This window comes from Myxocyprinus asiaticus, chromosome 15 (genome assembly GCF_019703515.2).
Source record: "Myxocyprinus asiaticus isolate MX2 ecotype Aquarium Trade chromosome 15, UBuf_Myxa_2, whole genome shotgun sequence".
Taxonomy (NCBI): Eukaryota; Metazoa; Chordata; class Actinopteri; order Cypriniformes; family Catostomidae; genus Myxocyprinus; species Myxocyprinus asiaticus.
In genome coordinates, this window is record NC_059358.1 from 20409428 (window position 1) to 20430296 (window position 20869).

Below are 20869 nucleotides of genomic sequence, written 5' to 3' on the forward strand. Positions count from 1 at the left end.
AGCTGGGAGATTATTTTGAAGAGTGCCTCCGCGACGCTATGTGCTAAGATGCTGCGTAGAGGCACTGCTTCCGGATATCACGTTGCATAGTCCACTAGGACTAATACAAAGCGATGTCCACATGCTGACCACTCTAATGGCCTGACAAGGTCCATGTCAATTCTCTTGAAGGGGACCTCGATCAGCAGAAGGGGCGCAATGGCGCTTTTGGAATGGCCGGCGGATTCACCAGCTGACATGCCGCACACCACCTGCGAACATCGCCGGCAATGCCCGGCCAATAAAAACGGGCTATTAGTCGGTTCAGTGTTTTTCTTTCCCCTAAGTGACCCGCCATCGGATTATAATGAGCTGCCTGGAACACCATTTCCTGGCGGCTCTGCGGTATTAAGAGCTGGGTTGTATCTTCCTTTGTTTGAGCATCCTGCGTCACTGTATACAACCACTCATTTATAACAGCGAAATAGGGATACGAAAGTGCGACATTCGGCCACAGTTGTTGACCATCGATCACTCTCACTTGGTCGAAGGCATGCTTGAGGGTTTCATCTCGTGACTGCTCCAAAGGGAAATCCCCTGAGGATGGGAGGGGCTGCAGCCTCTTCCCCCCCCTCACGTCATCCTGACATGGAGCTGACGAAGACGGCCCCGGCTCCACCTCCCATGCCAGAGCATCGCACATTTCACATCTCGTCGCTTTTGTGCAGGACCCATCCGTGCATATTCCCTTTAATACATTTCTGAATTCTAAATGGGTGAGGTGGGAACTAACCGCGGCCTCCACTCTATGTTTTGTTCCCTGAAATTTGATCACAAGGGTCACCACAGGGTAATTGTGAATATTCCCATGCACACACTTCACCCTCACAGTTTTGGTTGTGCCCAAAGCCTTGTGTTGAACCAAGCATTGGTGGATAGTGGTCTGATTACAGCCCGTGTCCACCAAGGCTTGGTGTGTACTCCCCTTGACTCTTACCGGTATCCTGTACCCTCCAGCCCGATTGGGGGCAGCCTGTGGAGCGTTGGGGATCCGGACTACAATTCCCACTTGAGGGGGTGGGTGCATCCGCCTGAGGGGGAGAGCGGGAAGGCACTGAAGTCACCGGGAAAGGGATAAACCGGCGCAAGCGAGGAACCGACTTCGGCGGGTTTCCATGCCCCCGGGGTGAAGGAACAGGGCCTAGAGAGAGGACAGAGTGAGAGGGGAGGAGAGAGAGAGAGAGAGAGAGAGAGAGGGCTCTTCCGCCCTTGGGCACGCCGCCATATGGTCCTCCGCCAGCTGGACCGCTTCCTCCAGCGACACCGGGCGATGGCACTGGACCCATTCCGCCGCCCCTTCTGGAAGCCGGCGGATCAGATGTTCCAGCACCACTTGGTCGATAATTCCCTCGACGTCGCGGTCCCCTGCCAGTAGCCATTTCCGGCAGGTGTCACGGAGACGTTGAGAGAAGGCAAACGGGCGGCCGGTCCTCTCCAACTTCATTGACCGGAAGAGCTGACAGTGTTGTTCTGGGCTCCGGCCAACCTGCTGCAGGATGGCTTTCTTCAAGACGTCGTAGGCCAGGAGACTAGATGCCGGCAGTTGTTGAGCTGCGAGCTGGGCCTCCCCGGACAACAAAGGGATAAGCCGGGCTGCCCACTGAGCACGTAGCCATCGCCAGATCTCGGCGGTCTGCTCGAACAGGTCGAGGAAGGCTTCGGGGTCATCTTCCATGCCCATCTTCATGAGTGAGGGCGGGGCAAGAGACTAGTGTTGTTTGGGGTCGCAGCTGGGGCTTTCTCCTGGCTGAGGAGGCTTCAGATCACCTGCCAGTCCTCTGCTTGAGCCCTGAGTATCTCATAGAAGCGGCGATCCTGGTCCTGATGGAGCTCAAGCAGGGCCTGTTGGTGGGAGTGGTGCAGGATGGCGAGGGACTTGAGGATTTCAGCCAGTGGCGAGGACTCCATGGGGCGTACTTCCTTTGGTTCCACATATCCCGGGTTGCGGCACTAGTGTAACAAAACTTCACACAGGGAGGGAAGGAGGACACAGGGAACCTGGTTTCTTCAGTTTCAGGTAAGGCTTTTTAATTGTCAACTCTTCTGAGCTTACAGCTTCACAATAACTCAATAGCTACACAATAACTCATTAGATTCACAATAACTCTTTAGCTTCACATTAACACATCAACTACTCAGCAGGACTCTAGATCTCTGGCTCTTTCTGCCTTCTTGTCGGTGGCGTGGTCCTTTTATACCGCTCTCCCCAAGCTCACTGCAACTAGAAACAGGTGTTAATCATAATCTGGCTCAGGTGTATGCACCCTTACTGCTTTCTCTCTCTCTCCGGGCGGACGCTCGACCATGCCCCCGCTGTCACAATAACATTAAGTCATTTTTATTTGTATAGACCTTATTCACAGCATTGCCATTTTTGATTTTTGAAGGGAATGACAATGAGGCTGTGAGGAATAGACATACAGTACAATCTCTTCAATGGGCTGTACTGCAGTTTAAAGTGTTTTTGGATCGTTCCGTGGACAAAACATTGAAAAATATCAGGAATATCAAGAAAATTCAGTAGACAAAAAAAAAAAAAAAAAACTCCAGACAACATGAGTTGTGGAAAATCAAATGGGATCTTGGAGCTTTATACAGGTTTATTATGGCTCTTTTCTCAGTACACAATTGTTTTAAAGTTTTACAGAAGCACATGTAGTGAACAGATTTAAAGAAAGCACGCCTTAAAGGGATAGTTCACCCAAAAATGAAAATTATTTCATTATTTACTCACCCTCATGATATTCCAGGTGTGTATGACTTTCTTCACCAGATCACATTTGAAGAAAAATAGAAAAATATCTTAGCTCAGTAGGTCCTTAAAATGCAAGCGAATGGATATTTCTCTTTTGAAGCTCCAAAAATCACAAGACAGTCAGCATAAACGTCATCGATATGACTCCAGCGGTTAAAATAATCTCTTCTTAAGCGATACAATCACTTTTGGTGTGAAAAAAGATAAATATTTAAGTACTTTTTAACTATAAACCATCACTTCTGTTAGGTTTCACGAGAGGGTGGAGTACAAGTGGTCTCTTGTGTGAGGTATTCGCGTTAGCATGTTACAGAGGTAATCTCATGTTCTTCACTCGTTTGAGACATCCAGGATGAGCACACAAACTCACAGATAAATACACTGTTAGCCCGGGTAAGTTCATTGTACGTAAAAAATGTTTTTTAACTTGTTGCCTTAATGTTTTCTGTGGAAAAATTTTTGGGTCGATTCAACTTATCTTAGTTTTGTTATCTTTGCTTTGACTCAAGTTACATTGATATAAAAATATAACTTTTTTAAAACTAATGAAGTAACCTGTTTTGTTCAAATAACCTAAATATAATTATACTCTTTTAAAACACTCTTGCATTTTATCTGCATACTTTAAACAATGTACTCATTACAATATTTGCCTTTTAAGGCATTAGCAAATTGCTAAACCAGTAGTGATGGGTCGTTCATGAACAATTAGTTCATTTTGAACGAATCTTTTATGTGACTCAGAAGAATGAGTAGTCTCAGAGAGTGATTCGTTCATTTTGTGTTGGCCGTGCATGCACATTGCGCAACCTCCGTTCGTTTGTTACGTGAAAACCGCATAGGCGCTGTACAGGAAACAGAAATTATTAGTTCACCTCTCGAGTCTTTTGGTCCGAGTCGTTCGTTCTTTTGTCACGTGACAGCCGTATACGCTATGCATTGCTCACGCAGGAACAGAAATGATTAGTTCACCTCTCGAGTCTTCTGGTCCGAGTCGTTCGTTCTTTTGACACGTGGCAGCCGATGCAGTGACAAAAGAACAAACGACTCTTGACAAGAAGATTCCAGAGGTGAACTAATCTTTGTGTTTCTCATAATTTGTCCTTGGCTGCATTATAAATGTTTTCCTTTTTAGGACTATAATCAAAGTTTGCGTAAGTAGACGTGTTGGGGGGATTTGGCTATTGAAAATGTAACATTTTAATTTAATTCTGCTCAAATGAACAAACTAAATGACTTGAATAAAGATTCGTTCATTTTGCTGAAAGAGGCTCAAAGATTCAAGTCAGTAAAATGATCCGATCTTCCCATCACTATAAACCAACATAGTACTGATACTATAGATTGTGAGAGAGGACCTCAACACTTGACACACACACACCTCCGTAATGGTGACGATCAACAAACATAATTAAGGAAAAAGATGAACATCATCACACAACTATTAACTAATAGTAATGACAAAAACAACAACAGCAGAGGGGTATTTCAGAAAGCAAGGTTAACTTACCATGACATAAACCCTGAACTCTCGGTTGATTAACCCAAAACGTGCTTACTCGCGGTATGTGGGTTGCAGAACACCTGCGCTAGGTTAGTTCACTCGACCATGAGTTTGCAACTCGGAGTTTGTGTGCGATCACGGTGAACTCAGAAATGCATTCTCAGCAGAGCGCCGAATTCTCGAGTCACCATGGAAACCGATGTTAAGATGAAATGTGCGTCATATTTCAGTGACGTAGAACATGAAGTTTTAATGACTAAACAAGCATTATTTCGTCTTCACTCATAATGGTGTTAGAGTCTACATCGGTTTAGGACTGAGAGTTTGCTTGACGGAAAGTATACTGAATCATTGCGTGAATTTTTTAATTAATAAAACTATAAAGTTTTACCATACTTGTAAAAGCTTAGTTCAGCATTAATATTAGACAGCTCTCGCCTACATTAATGTTTAATAGGTCAACCGTTATGTTATTTGTTTGCACTGAACTTCATTATAAGTATTAACATTCATATTCTATTAATATTATGATAATATGCTATAGGTTTACTATATATTTTATTTTAAGATTAAGTTTACTGGTATTTACCATGTTCTGTGCATGCTAACTTTATTTTACTGAATGTTATGTGAACTGAATATATTTCCTTTATTTTTAATACCATTTGATGTACCCAGCTGGGGTTTCTAAAAACTTATCATATCACCTTTAATTTCCCACAGTTGCTAATAGTGTCATTGTATTAATAGACCCCTTTCAATTGTAGGATCTCCCACAGTTGTCATCATTTTCCATAGATTTGATTATTCTGCTGGAACAGAGGTGGACAATGATAGGAGTTACATGTCCATTATGTCCTTTTCTTATTTGATGTGGTATTAAAACTTGCTTGTTGTCTTGTCCCCTAAAAGGCAATGGCTGTGCAGTCTCATGTACAGTAGGATCCATCTGCCTCCAGCAACTTTTTTTAAAGTTTTAATTGAACATCATGTGTCTGATTATACATGTACAGCTTCGCTGAGCATCAGAAAGATACATCTTTTAATTTAATTACTAGACCACCAGCTAATTGATGGCACTGTAGGTTACTCTAAATAACAGCATGTCTCATTTTTATTTTCAGATAACAGAATACAATGAACAAGTCTGGAAATATGTGCATTTATATGTACAGTACATGAATTAAAGTGATAAGAAATAAAATCTCTAACCCCTATGCTATATCTGTGGTCCATGAAATTATCACATATTAACTAGTTAGTGCAGAAGAATAAGGAGTGATTAATTGCTTAAGCTTTTAATTGGCAGAAATTACCTGCATATTGATACTGTGGAATGTCATTTTATAAATAACATTAATATTCATTGACTGAAGAAACTGTAAATAGAATGTGGGTGCTATAATAATTTTATTCTATGAAATTTATAGAATAAAATTATTTAACAGAAGGGCTAAATATAAATACATAAAGCCCTCTCTTTACAGTTAAAAGTGTGGAGGCCTTTCCAATGTGTTCTGCGTTAAAAATATTACAGTTTTAAAAACTTCCCATTAAAAGTTAAAGCACAATGTACACAATTTGTTCACTTTTGAATGCAAATCTGTGGTGTGTGTGAGACTGGAAATGCCGGAGTAAAGAAGATTTGTGAAGTACAGTAAAGATTGTAGTTTACCGTAATATTGCTTTAAAAGTATAATATTGTGCGTAATCTGAACTTCCACACCCACTGTGTCGCTATTAAAAGGGCATGCACAGAGAACCTCTGAAACTTACTGACATCCACCTGAAATAAACTAACTCTGAAACATAAACTGCTCTGGAGCAGGTTATGTTCAAGGAATAATTTGCTATGGCTGCTAACATACCCTGAAATTTACCTCAGTGTTTGGAACAGAAAGCTGAGTTTTTCTGTTTACTCTGAGTAAACTTACTTGGGTAAGTCGCTTAACCTGCTTTCTGGAATACCCCTCAGCTCAGATAAAGTCTGCAAACAATAAGCTTTTAACACTAAAACTAACCAACACACTCGGCGAAATCAAAAATGTCAGGATTCGAACGACTTATCTAAATTTGACTAATTCGTATATCGTGTGACTGCACTCGTTTAAATTCCCACGACTTTCACTACAGCCAATGACGTCGCTGGACATCGTTTACATCTAATACGTGACAATTACTTGATTCTGTCACACACAACAGCTTCCTATCATGTTTAGACACTCTACTGAATGGTTAAGTTTAGATAAGGGGTTGGGGTAAGGGTATAATATTAATAAGCATGTCCTTAACACCTCATGCGCGAAACATTTGACATCCGGGAATTTGCACGTGATGAAATCATACAGTGTAATCAAAATCATGCAACATCACACGAAATAGCCACCTCATAAATTCTGTAGGACTTTTCATGAGATCGGGTTGAAACTAACCATAAAAATATATTCATACTGCAATGCATGCAGGGATCTGGCAAATCAGCAACATTGTTCAATATTAAATAGTTTGTTTAAAAAAATTGTTAAGCTAGTTGGGACAACATTTAGGTTGATATTGTTTGTCAAACAGGTGTTTAGATTCAAAGTAATTTACATTTGTTAGTATCAAATATATAAATGATGCAGAGTTAACTGACACCGATTTTTATTGATTCAACAAATGTTTTTAAGTTGATTTGGTAAATACACATTTCAATTCAACTTAAGTATACAAACTGATTCAATGAGAATGGACTAAAACAGGCTCAGATATATTGATTGAACTGAAGAAGTCCAGTAGAATGAGAGAAATTATTAAAACCATCCACCTAACTCAAAACACTTACGGTGTTGTAATGGAGGTAATTTGTTAGGATTTATGTTTATTGTACTTAATTTATTTGGGTTAAAACAACATCAGGGATAACAGTGTACAGATCTAAATTAAAACCAACCAAGATACTGTACAGCGTTCCTCCTTTTCACTTGTAAACAGCGCTGCTGTTCCGGCTGTGACGCACTTGCGTCAGTTCTCATCTGTTTAAAATGCCAATATGATTATGTCACATGCACATACCACTGCAGAACGGAAGCATGATTTTGAGTTTTAAAAATACTTAAATATTTATCTTTTTCGCACCAAAAGCGAACGTGTTGCTTTAGAAGACAATATTTTAACAGCTGGTGTCGTATGGATGATGTTTATGCTGACTGTCTGTGATTTTAGGAGCTTCAAAAGAGAAATATCCATTCACTTGCATTTTAAGGACCTACTGTGCTAAGATATTTTTCTATTTTTCTTCAAATGTGTTCTGGTGAAGAAAGTCATACACACCTGGGATATAATGAGGGTGAGTAAATAATGAGAGAATTTTCATTTTTGGGTGAACTATCCCTTTAATATCTTTAAGAAGCATTTAAAAAAATACAGAATTGTTTTTCAGTTTGATTCAAATTATTTTGCACAGTATGTGCAAAGTATGTGCAGTCTGTGATCTTAATAGTGATATAGGGTTCTATTTTCGTGAGTGCGCAAAGCACAGCGCTACGAGGTACGGCCGTGCACCACGTCATTTTCATGAGAGCGCTAATTCTACAGTAAGTGCAATTTTCATGTTAGTGCAGGTGGGCTTGGGTGGGTGTACTTGCTCAATCTGTGGATGTATGCACGCAAACTGTGGGTGTATTGTATGGTAATGAAGTGCCGCAAACCACAATTTGCTATTTTTCTGAGAAATAGGTCATTGCGCTAAGACTATTCAAAACCAAGTCTTATCGCAGCGCAAAGTTTAAACTCAGATCCTGCATTTGCAGTTTGGAGATTCCACTAGCAGGTGGTAATAAAGTTCATGTCCAAACTCTGAAAATATAGTGGAACATAAAATTATGTCCCTGAAAATCACTGTCGTAGCCATTTTATGAAACAAAAATTTATGAGATTGTGTTAAACCATCTATAGGTCATGGTTTATTTTTCTATTATTATTATTGTTTATATTTACAATTGTATTTATGATCTAATTTGTATTGGTATTTTTCCACCTGTTGTCGTCGAGTGATTTTTAAGTCACTGTAAAAGGGGCCTGTGAAGAAGTTGGAGAGGGTAAAATGTTTGGATTTAGTATGTTTTTTTTTTTTTTTTTTTTTTTTATTTGTTTTTTTTTGACCACTTGAATATATTTTTGTTTCGTTTGAAGTGTCAAAAATTTTTTTATTTTTTAAAATCACAACCGACCGGTAGAAGTGAAGTGCATGCCGATACAATCACTGTTAATATGTGCCATGATTTGTGTCGGTATGAAAATGATTAATAATACTTACATTCTCTATAATTTAACAGAGCATACATCCACATTCTGATGAGAACTGCAGTTTCCATGCGTTTAAAAGTGTCACTGTCATAGAAATATCCCCAACAATCATCAAGGACGCAGTTAATGCACAAAAGAACATAATTTCCAATTCTTCTAATTTATTGCATACAGTCAATTTACACTACCAACTTCTTATGAATGTGCTGTCTTTTTTTATATCGCTGGTGCTTGAGGGAATGGACAATATAATTGGATGCAGACGGTGGAATAACCGGAGAAGAACCTCAGAATTAAATTGCACTTGACCCAGTCCATTTGCATGTTGCGCACACTATTTTGCTGCTAAACTCACTTGTGCCTAGATTTAACGCATGCTTGCACGAAAATACCAAAACTTCATGGCCATGCCAACTGACTTTGCACTTATGACTTACAGTCAAATACTGAGATGTATGAGATACGCAATTTCTTTTTTTACAGACTCATTCTGTAATATAAAGAGTTTAAAATAAAGTCTAATTTAAATATAAAGCCCAACTACATTTAGACCACAGTAATTGCTGTTTAAAAGAGAAGTCATGGTCATATCCACTCACCTTCAGTTCTGAACAAACTAATTTGCTGCCATTTCACACATCTCAATTTATTTCAAATGCTGCATTATCAGTCAGGTCTTCCATTTGACATAATATTACTATAATAAAAATCCCCCAAGAATATTGAAAATGTAGCAATAGTTGTATTCTCCAGATTGGCTTCCACTTAAAAAAAATCATTAGTATCCAAAACTGGAGATAAAATGCATCAAACCCTGCTGAATTTGGGCTTGGCATCTCTCAACATGACAGAGTGTTTTACACATGTGTTCCTTCTGAAATAGCAGTACCGTATACTTGACCTTGGGCTGGATGTATGTGCCTCTGAGCTGTGGACCATCACTCCTGTCAGTGGAGCGTGTGTCTGACCTTGGGCTGTAGTTAGAGACTTGGCACTGACTAATTTCAGCGCTGGATTTCATATCGACACTGCAGTCGCTAATATGTTAGATGATAAATAACTATCGACTGTGAAGTGAATGGAGCTCCTGGACAGGGCAGAGTGGCTTACTAAAATGGACCTTGAGTTGAATACAGAAGCTGCCCACCCACAAAATCAGGACCAGTGCTATCGGTCTCACATTACACTACAACCTGCATTTATACTGATTTTGGGTCAGTATCTATTCATCTTTTGTAACTTATTTGCAGATGAAATGAATATGCATACTGAATACAGAGGATTTCACTTTTAGTAGCTGGTCTAACTCATGTTTTACACAGGGTCAAGATTAGCAATAGCTCCAAGGTTTGAGCTCTTTACATGCAAATTCTGTAACACAATCAATGACTCATAATAAACAAACACACTACATTATGGGTTATGTAATTTAGCCTACAGGAAAACTTTTGCACCTAAATTTACATATCTGTTTTTACAGATAGAAACTCTGTGTCCGATTGTGATTAATATTACCTATAAGTAATGCAAATGATCGAGCACTTTCAAAGCAAAGTAAACCCAATGAGAATCTATTCCCTACACAATATGTAGGTGAGCAAAATCTCATATTGGAGAGCCAAGAATTAAAGAAAAAAATTCAAGGCAATGCAGCTGACAAATCTTGTGAATCCTAAATCACGAATCAAGGCACATCTCGTATTAGGATGCAGTGTGCACGTCTGTTCCATAAAGTTTTGAAGTGTGCTGCCAAGTTCACTGCAGGCTCTCACTCTCACAACATATGCAGAGTGCTGGAGGCAGAGAAAACTTTCCCTCAATCACTCCTCTCTCCCACATGCCCGGCCCCACCGCGGCTGACTTCTGCCCCAGTAGCCGCTGTGCCTCTCCAAGTGTATGGGTTTTCATCTCGCAGGGATGCGAGGGCAGCCACTCAGATCCCCCTCACACTCCATCCCCGCGGAGCACAGATTTACATTTGTACCGCTGCACAGAGCTCAGTACTGCAGGCAAAACCGCCAAATTCATGCAGCACTGATATAAACACAAGAACAGCTTGAGTGACTCAAGTCTTCAGAGATCAAGGACTCCTCATCATGTGATGACAGAACTCTGAGACAATTTTTTTTTCTTAGGTCTGTAAATAAGCATGTATTTGATATATATGTTTGTACTATCAATCAACATGAAGAACATTATGAGGAAATGTATGGAGTTATTTGCTTTTCCCAACAAATAGTTTAAAGGGATAGTTCACCCAGAAATTCAAATTCTGTCATCATTAGCTCTCCCCCCATGTTGTTCCAAACCCCCATGTTGTTCCAAAAGAATGACTTTCATTATGCAATGGAACACAAAAGGAGATGTTAAGCAGAATGTTCACTTTGGTCACCTTTTACTTTCCATGTATAGTAAAAAAGATGCAGTAAAGGTGAACGGTGACAAAGGCTAACATTCTACATAAAATCTCTTTTTGCGTTCCATGCAAGACAGTAAGTCATATGGGTTTGGAACAACATTAGAGTGAGTAAATAATGAAAGAACATACTTTTTTGGGTAAACTATCCCTTCAGTAAACATGGGTCTGTACTGTTTTGAATAGATTTCACCTCTGAAAAAACAAAACAAATGTGTAGGCTTTATAAAAATTAAATATAATTAAGATTTTGACTGATTTATAATTAATAATATAGAACTAATTTTACATTTAGACTCGAGAAGTCATACTGCCCAGTAATTCCTCTTAAACTTACACTGGGGTGTTGCTAGCGAGGAGAGAGGCAAAAAGAAAGATGTAACGAACATCTCAATCATTTGAGTAATTTATCTGAACAGTGGCCATAAGCAAGGAAAGGGCCTTTGTCCTAGCCCTGCTTTCATTTCCAGCACTGCAGGAATTGTGATGGCTGTGCCTCAGGGCAACAGAGGCACCTTAAGGAGCCCCACCTTTAATTCAAGTGCACGGTGACTCCAACCGTGACCCCTAGCTGGAGGGATCCCTCAGGCCAGATTTAAACGAGCTCCCGCAGGTCCTCCTCCATACCTCTCTCTTCTTCACGAGTCCTTGCTGATTCGGTGTAGCCTGGACTTTCTGGATGTTCTGATTTGTATAACAGTCAAAGAAATTGCTGGAGTAAATGGTCTTGCATTAGGTAAATGGCGTGTGGCTGTTCGCATATGCAGAGAAGGAGATGTGTGGGAAAATCGGATGTGACATTTCACGTGCTGGAGAAACTGAATTCCATGTGGGCCGCACTGTAGAGCCTGGCAGCGGGATGTAGAATTCTTATGAATTCTGGAGTGCCAATGACTTTGAATAACACAAGCAAAGTGTCATGATGGCTCTGTTGTTTGAAAAGAGATTTTCCTTTTCATGTGAGACCAAATAAATCCAGCTGTGATTTCACCATAGTTTCAGACATCTTCCTCCTCTTTTTCCTCCTCTCGCAATATCATTACCACTATTATGGAGGCCATGTGAGGCGCAAGGCAAAAGAGGCATACAATATCAGGTATTGATCCACACCCATCACCACACAGAGATAAAAACTTGGTTCAGGAGCTGCACAATTCTGACTGGATAGTGCGATCGATAGGATGCTCTATCAGCCGTTACCATGGCAACTCACAGAGCAAGGACAGAGCCCCGCCATTTATTTACACCTGTCTCCTACTCCCTGCCATCTTTTGCTGCTTTAAGTGCCATCTAAGAAAAGAGTAAATATTATGTATGTGAATAATCTGTATACATTATGTATTGTGTATGTTTCAGATTTTTCTTGTCACATTAAAGGAATATTCCAGGTTCAATACAAGTAAGGTTTAATTGACAGCATGTGGTATAATGTTGATTAACACAAAAAAATAATTTAGACTCAATCCTCCTTTTCTTAAAAAAAAAAAGCAACAAACGAGGTTACATTGAGACACAATGGAAGTGAATGAGGCCAATTTTTGGAGGGTTTGAGGCAGAAATATGAAGCTTATATTTTTTTTATATCTTACATTATTTCTTCTGTTAATATTTGTGTATTATTTGAGCTGTAAAGTTGTTTAAATCATTGTGTTTGCAGGATTACAGCATTACATCATAGCAACAAAGTAATTCATTTGAATATAACTCTACACAGAAAAGATTAGTAAGCAATTTTATCACACTAAAATCATATTAACATGCATATTGTTTACATCTTGTGGCTATACTTTTGAAACAGTGAGTATTTTAATGTTTACAGCTTGGCTCCATTCACTTCATTGTAAGTGCCTCAGTGTAACTGATTTTTTTGCTTTTTTTAAAGAAAAGGAGGGACACGACCAAATTGATTTTTGTAGTAATCAACATTATGCCACACTTTATGTCAATTGAGCTTAACTTGTATTGGAATATAGAACATTCCTTTCTTAAACTTTAGGATTTACACAATATCTGTCCATTATTTGCCTGTGTTCTTTGCAGAAGTGCACAAGTCTTTACTTTGCGTTGACCCCAATTTGCAGGTCAAGCAAACATGTTCAACGCTGCAGCTGTTAACTTGATGAGGTCATAAAAAAAGTGGGCTAAAGCTTTTTTCAATGAGTGCATGAGTGAGCATACCACTCCAACAAAGACCGGATCAGCAGACAACTTAACACAAGAAATCCTCTTATCCATGTGAATATGGATCACATTCGAGTCGAGCATCTAAACATGTCTCTTAGTTCTTTATATAAACTGAAACAAGTTGAGTGTAATGAAGAATAATCAACCTGGGCATAATGGAGCTTTGGGAGATCTTAAAGGCATAGTTAACCCAAAAATGAAAATTCTGTCTTCCTTTCCTTAACCTTATGTTGTGCAACATGTATTACTTTCTTTTAACTGTGGAACACAAAACGCAGATGATAGGCAGAATGTTAGCCTCAGTCACCATTCACTTTTTTATTGTATGGAAAGAAGATGCAATGAAAGTGAATGGTGACATATCTGTATGTGACCCATGAAGGAAAGAATGCCATATGGGTTTGGTACAATATGAGTAAATTCTGACAGAATTTAATTTCTGGACGAACTATCCATTTAAAAAGATCTACATCTTTAAAATGCACTGTTCCATTTAAGAATGGAGAGTAAGAGAGAGTCTGAGATATATACAGTACAAAGGCTTTAGTTTACTGAGATTGTGTGTTTTGAGCTGTGACCGAAATGTTACCGGCTAACAGAGATCCCTCGCCTCTGAAGTATGTGTGTGTTTGTATCTGTTTAAGTGTGTAAGCATTGTTGAGGCCATTTTGAACTCCCTACTGCAGTGCTAAGAATGAAGGTGAGCCCCATAACCTCACAAGCATACACAGCTCTGACAGTCGGTGCTCTCCCTACCCCCTTCAATCAATGGTAGTTTCATGTGGCTTCTCAGCCCTGCAGAGACGTGTGCATGTGTGTGCGTGAGTGACCTATTGATTTATTGACTGTCTGGCTCAGCCCGGCCCATGGTACTGGACAGCCTGGAGCTGTGGATCATTGGACCTGTGCTATCCCTGCAGTTGCTAGGGTCTGTACACACTGTGCTAACTGTAGCCAGTACGCTAACCCGACTCACTGTGGTACGCTACTACATGTCATGGAAGCTGCAATGGTAAACAACACAGGTTAGCTCTCAGCACACTCAACCGTCGCCTTACAAATCGTAATAATAGTACGACATAGCAAAATTGACTCGTACAAAAAGGTATGACTTTTACTCCCATAGAGAAAAATGAATGAGCCAAAGAAATAGGTTATCACGATTTTTCCTAAGTTAAACCACAAACCCAAACCTAAACAGAACCATAAAGTGTAACCCCCTTACCCAAACACTAATCATAACTATGATTTTAAAAGGAAAATTACTTTTTTGCAGTAAGAAAGTCAAACATCTGGGTTTTGAACAAGCGTTCTTAAGTTCCTAAGTTTAACCCCTAACCCAAATCCCAAAACCTTACCATAAAGTAAAACCCACCCAGTCCTTACTATGATTTTATTAGGAAAATAACTTTTGGGTACCATGGAAGAAAGAAAATAGCATTTTGGGAACAAGACATGAGTTGTGTTTTACAGGTTATTGACATACATTACCGGTCAAAAATGTTGAAACACTTACTCGTTCTTTATTATAATTTTTTTTTTCTTTTTTTTTTTTCACATTTTAGAATAATAGTAAAGTCATCAAAACTATGGAATAACATAAATGGAACTATGGGAATTATGTTGTGACTAAACAAAATCCAAAATAAATCAAAACTATGTTATATTTTAGCATCTTCAAAGTAGTCACCCTTTGCCTAGAATTTGCAGACATGTACTCTTGACATTTTCCCTCTGGGTGACGAAGGTCATGGCGCGAGCACTCGGGCAGGCGATGTCCACCTTGGTGGTCTAGGAGCGCCACCTGTGGCTGAATCTGGTCAAGATGGGGGACGCCGACAAAGCATGCTTTCTCAACGCGCCCATCTCCCAGATTGGACTTTTCGGCGACACCGTTGAGGACTTTGCCCTGCAGTTCTCGGCGGTGAAGAAGCAGACGGAGGCCATCCAGCACATCTTGCCCCGGCGTGGCTCAAGATCCCGCACCCTGTTTGCTCATCGAGGGCGTCCCCCTGCGGCAGCGAAAGCCTCCACGTCTGCCGCTTGGATGAGACGTGGGAGACCTAAGTGGCCTACCACCAGCAGTGGTAGACACGATCATTCAGGCCAGGGCTCCCTCTATGAGGTAGCTTTATGCCCTGAAGTGGCGCTTGTTCATGAATTTGTGTTCTTCCCGAGCCGAAGACCCCCAGAGATGAGCAGTCAGGTCAGTGCTTTCCTTCCTGCAGAAGAGGCTGGAGGGGCAGCTGTCCCCCTCCACCTTGAAGGTATATGTAGCCACTATAGTGGCCCACCATGACGCAGTGAACGGTAAGTCCCTAGGGAAGCACGACTTGATCATCAGGTTCCTCAGAGGCGCCCGGAGGCTGAATCATCCCAGGCCATGCTTCTTCCCCTCATGGGATCTTTCTGCAGTCCTTCTGGGCCTTTGCGGAGCCCCCTTTGAGCTGCTAGAGTCAGTCGAGTTGAAAGCCCTCTCCTTGAAGACGGCCTCCTGATTGTGCTCACCTCCATCAAGAGGGTTGGGGACCTGCAAGAGTTTTCTGTCAGCAACACTTCCCTGGAGTTTGGTCCGGCAGATTCTCACGTGATCCTGAGACCCCGGCCGGGCTATGTGCCAAGGTTCCCATGACCCCCTTCAGGGATCAGGTGGTGAGCCTGCAAGCGTTGCCCCGGGAGGAGGCAGACCCAACCCTGTCGTTGCTGTGTCCGGTGCGTGCTTTGCGCACCTACTTGGATCGCACGCAGAGCTTTAGATGCTCTGAGCAGCTCTTTGTCTGCTTCGGCGGACAGCGGAAAGGGAACGCTGTCTCCAAACAGAGGCTTGCCCACTGGATCGTGGATGCCATCGCTCTGGCAAACCAGGCCCAGGCCGTGACTGTCCCTTTGTGAATACACTCTACTAGGAGTGTGGCATCCTCATGGGCACTGGCCCATGGCACCTCTCTAGCAGACATCTGCAGAGAAGCGAGCTGGGCTACACCCAATACCTTTGCAAGATTTTACAATCTCCGGGTTGAGCCGGTTTCGTCCCGTGTTTTGTCAGGTACGAACATGTAGAGTTTGGTAATACGGAACAACTGGCCAGGTGTATCGCTTGCGTATAGCGCCTTTCCCATTAACTGAGGCGAAAGCTTGCGCTTTGACCCCCAGTCCAGTTCACGAAGTCATGGACCCTGGATGTCCTTCCTCCCTAGCCCCATGGCTCGCGAATTCGGCGGAGGAGTTCGCAGCCAGACCCACTACAGGTACTACTATGCCCTGTACTGGGATAGGTGCTCCACAGGTGCCGATTACTCAGGTAACCCCCTGTGATGTATTTTCCGTGGTACGGTCTCCCTGTCAGCAGAGCCGCATCTCCCTTGGGCAGGGCCCTCTCTGCCCCTGGCAGCCATGTTTGTAGAGCTCCTCCCCTTCGAGGCAGGACCTACCACCGCGCCCCTTCCATGTGCGGCTGGTGAGCCCACATGTCGTATTGCCACATGTTGACCTCCCCTTTGTGATGTGGTCTCTGCGGGGTCTTTTCCCCCTGAAAGAATAGGAATGGAAAAGAACACCTTCCCGATGCGTATAATAGCATTAGATGGCCCCAGCCGGATCTAATACTCTGTGGAGAGAAAACAGAGAGAAAAGGCCATGCTAGTTACGTCGCTTCCCCCCCTCAGGGATGTGGGGAACTACATGACGTCTTTTTTGGGCGTTGGGGGAGGTTACGTGCAGACTGATGCACCTGCTATTACGCACGCAGCAGCTTGCTCGCACCTGCATCAGCAGTTCACGTAACACAGTTCACCTGTTGTGGCGTTTTTCTATAGGGACCCCTAATGTTACTACATCAACACAATGTCGAGAGAGTGACAGAAGGGGAACATCTTGGTTACTGTCGTAACCTCCATTCCCTGATGGAGGGAACGAGACCTTGTGTCCCTCTTGCCACAACACTGTACTAGCCGCTGAAATGGCCGGACCTTTTCTCGGCTCCTCAGCACAAAACCTGAATGAGAGTGGGCATTCCTTCTCCTTTTATACCCGTATGTCCAGGGGAGTGGCATGCAAATTCCACTCGCCAATTCTCATTGGCCTTTTCTCAAAAGAATAGAGGTGTTCGGAGCTCTCAAGAGCGACCCCTAGTGTCACTACATCGACACAACGTCTCGTTCCCTCCATCAGGGAACGGAGGTTACAACAGTAACCAAAATGTTTTATAATGAAATAAATTAATATGGTGGCACAATTATATTTTTGTCTACAAAACTAATTTCAAACATTTAAGTATTACGAGCTGTCATGAGACTGTTTTGGCATTTGGCACACCACAGAATGGCATAATTCTATACTGTATTTTTTTTTTCTTCTCATCATTATGCTATAATATCTTTGTTTCTATTCATTTCACTTACAAAATTTTGGTATTTCTACTTGATTTTATGAGTTTTCAGAGTCTAAACTTGATTTTCTTCATCAGTAATTAAATTCTAACTAGTAAGAAAGAAGTACACTAAGTGAACTTATTACGACAGGTTCTATGAACATTTTCTTAAAGGTGCAGTATGTAAGATTCAGAAACCCTTGTTATTAATGACACCTGTGGCTGTTAAGTGATCTGCAGCCAGCTACCTGTTGCTCTTGCTCGCACACACACTTCATAGGGATGCGAGCAAGCATCGACCAAAACAATGATGTAACGTACAAAGAGGCTGAATGTGATTCACCGACATCATGCTGACAGATGAGGTAGCATAATTAAAATTACACAGTTATGATTGTTTTACTACGAACTTTGAGACTGTATATTATATATGACTCTCCAGCTAAAACAAAGTGTGGATATAGGTCTGACTATGTGAGACTGTAGTTTGAAGTAATCACTTTTCTTTGCATGATACATAGGCTATCGTGTAAATGCAGTCAATGTCGCCGTTATAGCCAGCTTTATCAATAGCTGTTAGCTAAATTTGGTGGATGATGACAGTAGCTGTTTATAAAATAGACTACATTATAAATATGTTGACACAATTCAGTATTGATGTGATTCCATCACAACTGTCATTTTGATATATCGATGCGCTATTGTTTTATAATAATAGAATGTATATATTTTCTGTATAACCAAGTTACGTTACACTTATGAATGGAGCTTTTTGCATTATCTTGAACATTGTCTAGCATTAATTTCATGTGTAATTGTAGTTTACCTTGCTGAATAATTACAGATTAACATTATGTCTGTTACTGTGAATCAGCATACCTGACTTTTAGTATAAAGAGAAAATCGTTGAAATTATTTGAAAGTTACGAAGTAAGGTAGCTTGCAATTCGTCAGCGTTAGTAGGCAAGATCAAGTTAGCTATAATTACACAGATCAATCCTTATGGCACTATATTTTACATGCTTTGCAGTTATGTAAGCTTACCTGTCCAATAAGAAGAACGCCAATTCAGGGTTGATTTTGATCCCCAAAACCGAATGAAGGTCCAGGAATCAGATGCCCTGCCAATGTTCACTCTAGTTTTCGCTCGACCACGATCACGTTCCCGCTTAGCCAGAAGGGATTCAGTAGATCATTTTTTATTTTTTTTTTGGCTTACTCTGTTTGTGTAGGAGTCGGTGTTGTGCTGGGAACCGGACGTTTGCTGGATTCCATCTCTAAGATAACGTTACCTAGTGTTGCAGACTGTCTGTTGACGCTGTTGAATAGCAGAAGAGAAGCACTGAGGCAAGGCTCTCGGGAGCGTGCATAAACATCATCCTTTGGATTTTCCCGGCAAAAGTGACCCGCTCCCTTTGCATGAAAATCAGTCTACAGGCTTTAATAGGCAACCTAGGAAGTCCGGGAAGGGCTCATTTTTTAAGTTCTGTTACAAGCTGTTCACACATTGGCAAAAAAAAAGGCGAATATTACATGAAAAATTTTACATATTGCACCTTTAAGGTTCTTCCGTGGAGCACAAATGGAGATGTTAGGCAGAATGTTTACTCTCTGTGACCATTCAATAATATTGCTTTTTACAATGCAATGAAAGTGAATGGTGACTGAGGCTGTCATTCTGCCAAACATCTCCTTTTATATTCCACAGAGGAAAGGAAGTCGTACAGGTTTTGGGGCAACATAAGGATGAGTGAATGAATGATGAGAAATTATTGGGTGAACTATCCCTTTAACATTTAAATTTTAGTGGTTTGAAATTTTTATAGTGTACTGTTATGTGTTCCAGCCGAGAGTGCTTGCAACTCAGAGCCAGTGGTAAATTCAAGTGCATAAAAAAAACAACAAAAAGAAAATCAGAGGGAAAATAAGGTAGCCAAAGAAAGCCAGCCATCAGCTCTAACTTGGTGATTGCCTTTCTGTGGGGTCTACGTGTGCCAGGCCTTTTGGACCAGTTTCTCTCTTTTCTTTTTTTTTCAATTGCTTTTATCCACACTAGGCTATTTACCCCACCCTAAGCTCCCCACATGTACACACACTAAGACACCCCCCAAGGAGGAAAGAGAGTGGCGAGTGTCCAGCTGTCCTCTACCCCAACCCATTCTCTGCCTTTTCACTGGTCAGTGTAGGCAGACTGGGGGGGCCTAAGGGTGTGTGTGTATTAGGGGAGGTACCATTAGCACAGAACTAGAAGCAGCTGGCCTGAAAAGAGGGATTGAGTGTCACTGACCTGGCCATAGTGTCCAGCTGAGGGTCACTGCTCTGCCCTCCTTCAGGCACGTGCTGACCAGCCATCTGTGTGTGTGTGTGTACAGAACTGCCTTTTCTATAGGATTTCTGAATGGAATGACAGTTGCCTAATATTTGAGCATTTTTGTGACAGACATAGCAGCTGGCCTGTTAGCTCTTCATGTGATACTTCATAAAGTGTCATATAATGCATTTCGGTTGTTAAGGTCAACATCACGGTAAAACTTCTGTATTATATCATCAGGTCATTATTAAGTTCTCATTATAAATTATAACTACACTCCTCTTGGATGATGTCTGAAGGTGCAGAGGATTTCATCACATTTCCCTATCAGAAAAAAAAAGCGTAGTGCAGATGGAGGTGAGGTGGATGTTTCTTCTTTCTTCTGGACTTCTTCATCCCTCCATTCAAGGTGCTGCAGGCCCTGATCAATGCACAAATTATCACTGCATATGTATGATCCATCCATTCTTCCATTTCTTCCTCGCTCCTTTTTCTCCACCCCCCCTTTTTCATTACCCCTTTCCACCCCGATGTGCTGCCTTGGACTGTTTAAGGTGATTGGATCATGCCCATCCTCCCCTCATGGTCAGCTGGGTCCAGAGGTCAGCAACCTTTGCTTGATTGGACGAAATGGAATGGTCATCATTGCCCTTTGTTGTCATTCAGTAGATAACAAAAGAAGAGATTTCACTGTCAAAAATGTATGTGCAAAGAAGACCGCAATTTATCTTTTCTTAAGACCAATACGATTTTTGGTTTGTTTTTGTGCTGAAATGCTTATTACAATTCTGAGGTTCCTGTGCACAGTGTTTGGCAAGCTCATTTAGCTAGCTAAGCTACCAACTACTCATCAGAAAAATTAGTTAAGCTAAGCTAAAAGCTACACTTCAGAAAAAGTAGCAAGTTACACTACAAGCTGCTACACTCCAAAAGTAGCTTGCTACAGTTAAGCTACTTCATGTTTTTTCAACCACAGATGCACAGAGCATACTGTCATACACAAA